Source organism: Schistocerca gregaria, unplaced genomic scaffold (assembly GCF_023897955.1).
Source record: "Schistocerca gregaria isolate iqSchGreg1 unplaced genomic scaffold, iqSchGreg1.2 ptg000345l, whole genome shotgun sequence".
Classification (NCBI taxonomy): domain Eukaryota; kingdom Metazoa; phylum Arthropoda; class Insecta; order Orthoptera; family Acrididae; genus Schistocerca; species Schistocerca gregaria.
This window is the reverse complement of record NW_026061808.1, coordinates 1,625,816-1,635,415: the sequence shown is the minus strand read 5'-3', so window position 1 is coordinate 1,635,415 and position 9,600 is coordinate 1,625,816.

The following is a 9,600-nucleotide window of genomic DNA, read 5'->3' as shown; positions in this document are numbered from 1 at the left end:
TTTGATTGATACCTATATCACTTATATTCGTCAATTTTACAGTGGAGTAATGTATTTGATTCGTGAAATGTGGGTAAATGTTTGTTGTTTACAGCAGGGTCATCTGGTTTTATGGCCAGAAAGCAGATTATCTATTCAATGGTCTTTTTGTGCAGCTTGGACACCACATGCACTTTACTAAATAACGAATGTTCGGAATTTGATAAATCTTCTTGTTGAGGTATCTCCTTCTTTTGCTTTATATTTTTAAAAATAGTATTGCAATGGTCACTAAAAATAATAAATGTGCTGCACAAATTGTGGCACATGTTTCTCCCCTCTCAACAGGGAGATTCGGTTTAATGTATGCTATGTTTGTTCTACTTTTGAGTGTGATTTTGTTGGATGGGAAGCACTACTTTGAGCATTCTGACAATTGGAGTTATTATGAAAGGTTTCTTTCTTTTGCTGAGTCCTTGTTTTGATTGTTACCGTCATCACTTATATTCATCAATTTCACAGTGGAGTAATATATTTGAATAGTGAAATGTGGGTAAATGTTTGTTGATTACAGCACGGTCATCTGGTTGTATGGCCAGAAAGCACATTCCCCATTCAATCGTCTTTTGGTGCATATTTGACACCACATGCACAAATTATGGTACATGTTTCTTGCCTCTGAACAGGGAGATACTGTTTCAGGATTGCTATGTTTGTTCAAACATCGAGTGTGATTTTGTTGGATGGGAACTACCACTCCAAGCAATCTGAGTATTGGAGTTATTAGGAAAGACCTCTTTATTTTGCTAGGTGCTTCTTTTGATTGTTACCCTTGTAACTTATATTCATCTGTTTCGCAGTGGAGTAATGTATTTGAATCGTTAAATGTGTGTAAATGTTTTTTGTTTAGAGCAGGGTCATCTGGTAGTATGACCAGAAAGCAGATTCTCTATTCAATGGTCTTTTGGTGCAGATTGGACACCACATGCACTTTACTGAATAACGAATGTTCGGAATTTGGTAAATATTCTTGTTTTCGTATCTCCTTCAATTGCTTTAAATTTTTAAAAATCTTATTGCAATGGTCACTCAAAATAATAAATGTGCTGCACAAATTGTGGTACATGTTTCTTTCCTCTCAACAGGGAGATTCCCTTTAATGCCTGCTATGTTTGTTCTACTTTTGAGTGTGATTTTGTTGGATGGGAAGCACTACTTCGAGCATTCTGACAGTTGGACTTATTAGGAAAGACTTCTTTCTTTTATTGAGTCCATGTTTTGATTGTTACCCTCATCACATATATTCATCAATTTCACAGTATAGTAATATATTTGAATTGTGAAATGTGGGTAAATGTTTGTTGATTACAGCAGGGTCATCTGGCTGTATGGCCAGAAAGCAGGTTCCCCATTCAATCGTCTTTTGGTGCATATTTGACACCACATGCACAAATTGTGGTACATGTTTCTTGCCTCTCAACAATGAGATACTGTTTCATGACTCCTATGTTTGTTCAAACATCGAGTGTGATTTTGTTGGATGGGAACTACCACTCCAACCAATCTGAGTATTGGAGTTATTAGGACAGACCTCTTTCGTTTCCTAGGTGCTTCTTTTGATTGTTACCCTTATATATTATATTCATCTGTTTCGCAGTGGAGTAATGTATTTGAATCGTTAAATGTGTGGAAATGTTTTTTGTTTAGAGCAGGGTCATCTGGTTGTATGACCGGAAAGCAGATTCTCCATTCAAAGGGTTTTTAGTGCAGATTGGTCACCACTTGCATTTTACTGAATAACAAATGTTAGGAATATGATAATTATTCTTGTTTTTGTATCTCCTTCAATTGCTTTAAATTTTTAAAAATCTTATTGCAATGGTCACAAAAAATAATCAATGTACTGCACAAATTGTGGTACATGGTTCTTCTCTCTCAGCAGGGAGATTCCGTTTCATGACTGCTATGTTTATTCAAACATTGAGTGTGATTATGTTGGATGGCAATCACCACTCAAAGCGTTCTGACGATTGGAGTTATCGGACATACTGCTTTCTTTTGCTAGGTGCTTCCTTTGATTGATAACGTTATCACTTATATTCGTCAATTTCACTGTGGAGTAATGTATTTGATTCGTGAAATATGGGTAAATGTTTGTTTTTTACAGCAGGGTCATCTGGTTGTATGGCCACAAAGCAGATTCCCCATTCAATGGTCTTTTGGTGCATATTTGACACCACATGCACAAATTGTGGTACATGTTTCTTGCCTCTCAACAGGGAGAATCTGTTTCATGACTGCTATGTTTGTTCAAAAATGGTTTGTGATTTTGTGGGTTGGGAACTACCACTCCAAGCATCCTGAGTATTGGAGTTATTAGGAAAGAACTCTTCTTTTCCTAGGTGCTTCTTTTGATTGTTACCCTTATAACTTATATTCACCTGTTTTGCAGTGGAGTAATGTATTTGAATCGTTAAATGTGTGTAAATGTTTTTTGTTTAGAGCAGGGTCATCTGGTTGTATCACCAGAAAGCAGATTCTCTATTCAATGGTCTTTTGGTGCAGATTGAACACCACATGCACTTTACTAAATAACGAATGTTCAGAATTTGATAAATCTTATTGTTGAGGTATCTCTTTCATTTGCTTTATATTTTTTAAAAAAATATTGCTATGGTCACTAAAAATAATCAATGTGCTGCACTAATTGTGGTACATGATTCTTCTCTCTCAACTGGGAGATTCCGTTTAATGCCTGACATGTTCTAGTTTCGAGTGTGATTTTGTTGGATGGGAAGCATTACTCGGAGCATTCTGACAGTAGGAGTTATTAGGAAAGACTACTTTCTTTTGCTGAGTCCTTGTTTTGATTGTTACCCTCATCACATATATCCATCAATTTCACAGTATAGTAATATATTTGAATCGTGAAATGTGTGTAAATGTTTGTTGGTTACAGCAGGGTCATCTGGCTGTATGTCCAGAAAGCAGGTTCCCCATTCAATCGTCTTTTGGTGCATATTTGACACCACATGCTCAAATTGTGGTACATGTTTCTTGCCTCTCAACAGGGAGATACTGTTTCACGACTGCTATGTTTGTTCAAACATCGAGTGTGATTTTGTTGGATGGGAACTACCACTCCAAGCAATCTGGGAATTGGAGTTATTAGGACAGACCGCTTTCGTTTCCTAGGTGCTTCTTTTGATTGTTACCCTTATAAGTTATATTCATCTGTTTCGGAGTGGAGTAATGTATTTGAAACGTTAAATGTGTGTAAATGTTTTTTTGTTTAGAGCAGGGTCATCTGGTTGTATGACCAGAAAGCAGATTCTCCATTCAAAGGGTTTTTAGTGCAGATTGGACACCACTTGCATTTTACTGAATAACAAATGTTAGGAATTTGATAAATATTCTTGTTTTTGTATCTCCTTCAATTGCTTTAATTTTTTAAAAATCTTATTGCAATGGTCACTAAAAATAATCAATGTACTGCACAAATTGTGGTACATGGTTCTTCTCTCTCAACAGGGAGATTCCGTTTCATGACTGCTATGTTTATTCAAACATCGAGTGTGATTATGTTGGATGGAAATCACCACTCCGAGCGTTCTGACAATTAGAGTTATCAGAAATACTGTTTTCTTTTGCTAGGTGTTTCCTTTGATTGGTACCTTTATCACTTACATTCGTCAATTTCATAGTGGAGTAATGTATTTGATCCACGAAATGTGGATAAATGTTTGTTATTTACAGCAGGGTCATCTGGTTGTATGGCCAGGAAGCAGATTCTCTATTCAATGGTCTTTTGGCGCAGATTGGACACAACATGCACTTTACTAAATAACGAATGATCGGAATTTGATAAATCTTCTTGTTGAGGTATCTCCTTCATTTGCTTTATATTTTTAAAAATATTATTGCCATGGTCACTAAAAATAATCAATGTGCTGCACAAATTGTGGTACATGTTTCCTCCCTCTCAACAGGAGGATTCCGTTTTATGCCTGCTATGTTTGTTCTACATTTGAGTGTGACTTTGTTGGATGGGAAGCACTACTTCGAGCATTCTGACAATTGGAGTTATTAGGAAAGACTTCTTTCTTTTGTTGAGTCCTTGTTTTGATTGTTACCCTCATCACATATATTCATCAATTTCACAGTATAGTAATATATTTGAATCGTGAAATGTGGGTAAATGTTTGTTGATTACAGCAGGGTCATCTGGCTGTATGGCCAGAAAGCAGGTTCCCCATTCAATCATCTTTTGGTGCATATTTGACACCACATGCACAAATTGTGGTACATGTTTCTTGCCTGTCAACAGGGAGATACTGATTCATGACTGCTATGTTTGTTCAAACGTAGAGTGTGATTTTGTTGGATGGCAACTACCACTCCAAGCAATCTGAGTATTGGAGTTATTAGGAAAGACCTCTTTATTTTGCTGGGTGCTTCTTTTGATTGTTACCTTTATAACTTATATTCACCTGTTTCGCAGTGGAGTAATGTATTTGAATCGTTAAATGTGTGTAAATGTTTTTTGTTTAGAGCAGGGTCATCTGGTTGTATGACCAGAAAGCAGATGCTCCATTGAAAGGGCTTTTAGTGCAGATTGGACACCACTTGCATTTTACTGAATAACAAATGTTAGGAATTTGATAAATATTCTTGTTTTCGTATCTCCTTCAATTGCTTTAAATTTTTAAAAATCTTATTGCAATGGTCACTAAAAATAATCAATGTACTGCACAAATTGTGGTACATGGTTCTTCTCTTTCAACAGGGAGATTCCGTTTCATGTCTGCTATGTTTATTCAAACATCAAGTGTGAATATGTTGGATGGAAATCACCGCTCCGAGCGTTCTGACGATTAGAGTTATCAGAAATCCTGTTTTCTTTTGCTAGGTGTTCCTTTGATTGGTACCTTCATCACTTACATTCGTCAATTTCATAGTGGAGTAATGTATTTGATATGTGAAAAGTGGGTAAATGTTTGTTGTTTACAGCAGGGTCATCTGGTTGTATGGCCAGGTAGCAGATTCTCTATTCAATGATCTTTTGGTGCAGATTGGACACAACATGCACTTTACTAAATAACGAATGTTCGGAATTTGATAAATCTTCTTGTTGAGGTATCTCCTTCATTTGCTTTATATTTTTAAAAATATTATTGCAATGGTCACTAAAAATAATAAATGTGCTGCACAAATTGTGCTACATGTTTCTTCCCTCTCTCAATAGGAGGATTCCGTTTTATGCCTGCTATGTTTGTTCTACTTTTGAGTGTGATTTTGTTGGATGGGAAGCACTACTTCGAGCATTCTGACAATTGGAGTTATTAGGAAAGACTTCTTTCTTTTGTTGAGTCCTTGTTTTGATTGTTACCCTCATCACATATATTCATCAATTTCATAGTATAGTAATATATTTGAATCGTGAAATGTGGGTAAATGTTTGTTGATTACAGCAGGGTCATCTGGCTGTATGGCCAGAAACCAGGTTCCCCCTTCAATTGTCTTTTGGTGCACATTTGACACCACATGCACAAATTGTGGTACATGTTTCTTGCCTCTCAACAGGGAGATACTGTTTCATGACTGCTATGTTTGTTCATACATAGAGTGTGATTTTGTTGGATGGGAACTACCACTCCAAGCAATCTGAGTATTGGAGTTATTAGGACAGACCTCTTTCGTTTCCTAGGTGCTTCTTTTGATTGTTACCCTTATAAGTTATATTCATCTGTTTCACAGTGGAGTAATGTATTTGAATCGTTAAATGTGTGTAAATGTTTTTTGTTTAGAGCAGGGTCATCTGGTTGTATGACCAGAAAGCAGATTCACCATTCAAAGGGTTTTTAGTGCAGATTGGACACCACTTGCATTTTACTGAATAACAAATGTTAGGAATTTGATAAATATTCTTGTTTTTGTATCTCCTTCAATTGCTTTAAATTTTTAAAAATCTTATTGCAATGGTCACTAAAAATAATCAATGTACTGCACAAATTGTGGTACATGGTTCTTCTCTCTCAACAGGGAGATTCCGTTTCATGACTGCTATGTTTATTCAAACATCGAGTGTGATTATGTTGGATGGAAATCACCACTCCGAGCGTTCTGACGATTAGAGTTATCAGAAATACTGTTTTCTTTTGCTAGGTGTTTCCTTTGATTTGTACCTTTATCACTTACATTCGTCAATTTCATAGTGGAGTAATGTATTTGATCCGTGAAATGTGGGTAAATGTTTGTTGTTTACAGCAGGGTCATCTGGTTGTATGGCTAGGAAGCCGATTCTCTATTCAATGGTCTTTTGGTGCAGATTGGACACAACATGCACTTTACTAAATAACGAATGTTCGGAATTTGATAAATCTTCTTGTTGAGGTATCTCCTTCATTTGCTTTATATTTTTAAAAATATTATTGCAATGGTCACTAAAAATAATAAATGTTCTGCACCAATTGTGGTACATGATTCTTCCCTCTCAACAGGAGGATTCCGTTTTATGCCTGCTATGTTTGTTCTACTTTTGAGTGTGATTTTGTTGGATGGGAAGCACTAATTCGAGCATTCTGACAATTGGAGTTATTAGGAAAGACTTCTTTCTTTTGTTGAGTCCTTGTTTTGATTGTTACCCTCATCACATATGTTCATCAATTTTACACTATAGTAATATATTTGAATCGTGAAATGTGGGTAAATGTTTGTTGATTACAGCAGAGTCATCAGGCTGTATGGCCAGAATGCAGATTCCCCATTCAATCGACTTTTGGTGCATGTTTGACACTACATGCACAAATTGTGGTACATTTTTCTTGCCTCTCAACAGGGATATTTTGTTTCATGACTGCTATGTTTGTTCAAACGTTGAGTGTGATTTTGTTGGATGGAAACTACCACTCCAAGCATCCTGAGTATTGGAGTTTTTAGGAAAGACCTCTTTATTTTGCTAGGTGCTTCTTTTGATTGTTACCCTTATAACTTATATTCATCTGTTTCGCAGTGGAGTAATGTATTTGAATCGTTAAATGTGTGTAAATCTTTTTTTGTTTAGAGCAGTGTCATCTGGTTGTATGACCAGAAAGCAGATTCTCCATTCGATGGGTTTTTAGTTCAGATTGGACACCACTTGCATTTTACTGAATAACAAATGTTAGGAATTTTATAAATATTCTTGTTTTCGTATCTCCATCAATTGCTTTAAATTTTTAAAAATCTTATTGCAATGGTCACTAAAAATAATCCATGTGCTGCACAAATTGTGGTACATGTTTCTTCTCTCTCAACAGGGAGATTCTGTTTCATGACTGCTATGTTTATTCAAACATCGAGTGTGATTATGTTGGATGGAAATCACCACTCCAAGCGTTCTGACGATTGGAGTTATTAGAAATACTGTTTTCCTTTGCTAGGTGCTTCCTTTGATTGATACCTTTTTCACTTATATTCGTCAATTTCACAGTGGAGTAATGTATTTGATTCGTGAAAAGTGGGTAAATGTTTGTTGTTTACAGCAGGGTCATCTGGTTGTATGGCCAGAAAAAAGATCCTCTATTCAATGGTCTTTTGGTGCAGATTGGACACCACATGCACTTTACTGAATAACGAATGTTCGGAATTTGATAAATGTTCTTGTTTTCGTATCTCCTGCATTTGCTTTTTATCTTTTACAAATCTTATTGCAACGGTCACTAAAAATAATCAAGGTCTGCAAAACTTGTGGTACATGTTTCTCCCCTCTCAACAGGGAGATTCCGTTTAATGCCTGCTATGTTTGTTCTACTTTTGAGTGTGATTTAGTTGGATGTGAAGCACTACTTCAAGCATTCTGACAATTGGAGTTATTATGAAAGACTTCTTTCTTTTGCTGAGTCCTTGTTTTGATTGTTACCCTCATCACATATATTCATCAATTTGACAGTGGAATAATATATTTGAATAGTGAAATGTGGGTAAATGTTTGTTGATTGCAGCAGGGTCATCTGGTTGTGTGGCCAGAAAGCAGATTCCCCATTCAATCGTCTTTTGGTGCATATTTGACACCACATGCACAAATTGTGGTACATGTTTCTTGCCTCTCAACAGGGAGATTGCGTTTCATGACTGCTATGTTTGTTCAAACATCGAGTGTGATTTTGTTGGATGGGAACTACCACCTCAAGCATCCTGAGTATTTGAGTTATTAGGAAAGACTTCTTTCTTTTCCTAGGTGCTTCCATTTGATTGTTACCCTTATAACTTACATTCATCTGTTTCACAGTGGAGTACTGTATTTGAATCGTTAAATGTGTGTAATTGTTTTTTGTTTATAGCAGGGTCATCTGGTTGTATGGCCAGAAAGCAGATTCGCTATTCAATGGTCTTTTGGTTCAGATTGGACACCACATGCACTTTACTAAATAACGAATGTTCAGAATTTGATAAATCTTCTTGTTGAGGTATCTCCTTCATTTGCTTAATATTTTTAAAAATATTATTGCAATGGTCACTAAAAATAATAAATGTGTTGCACAAATTGTTTTACATGTTTCTTCCCTCTCAACAGGAGGATTCCGTTTTATGCCTGCTATGTTTGTTATACTTTTGAGTGTGATTTTGTTGGATGGGAAACACTACTTCGAGCATTCTGACAATTGGAGTTATTAGGAAAGACTTCTTTCTTTTGTTGAGTCCTTGTTTTGATTGTTACCCTCATCACATATATTCATCAATTTCACAGTGGAGTTATATATTTGAATCGTGAAATGATGGTAAATGTTTGTTAATTACAGCAGGGTCATCTGGCTGTATGGCCTGAAAGTAGATTCCCCATTTAATCGTCTTTTGGTGCATATTTGACACCACATGCACAAATTGTGGTACATGTTTCTTGCCTCTCAACAGGAAGATTCTGTTTCATGACTGCTATGTTTGTTCAAACATCGAGTGTGATTTTTTTGGATGGGAACTACCACTCTTTCTTTTCCTAGGTGCTTCTTTTGATTGTTACCCTTATAACTTATATTCATCTGTTTCGCAGTGGAGTAATGTATTTGAATTGTTAAAAGTGTGTAAATGTTTTTTGTTTAGAGCAGGATCATCTGGTTGTATGACCAGAAAGCAGATTCTCCTTTCAATGGGTTTTTAGTGCAGATTGGACACCACTTGCAATTTACTGAATAACAAATGTTAGGAATTTTATAAATATTCTTGTTTTCATATCTCCATCAATTGCTTTAAATTTTTAAAAATCTTATTGCAATGGTCACTAAAATTAATCAATGTGCTGCCCAAATTGTGGTACATGTTTCTTCTCTCTCAACAGGGAGTTTACGTTTCATGACTGCTATGTTTATTCAAACATCGAGTGTGATTATGTTGGATGGAAAACACCACTCCAAGTGTTCTGACGATTGGAGTTATTTGAAATACTGTTTTCCTTTGCTAGGTGCTTGCTTTGATTGATATCTTTATCACTTATATTCGTCAATTTCACAGTGGAGTAATGTATTTGATTCGTGAAATGTGGGTAAATGTTTGTTGTTTACAACAGGGTCATCTGTTTTTTATGGCCAGAAAGCAGATTCTCTATTCAATGGTCTTTTGGTGCAGATTGGACACCACATGCACTTT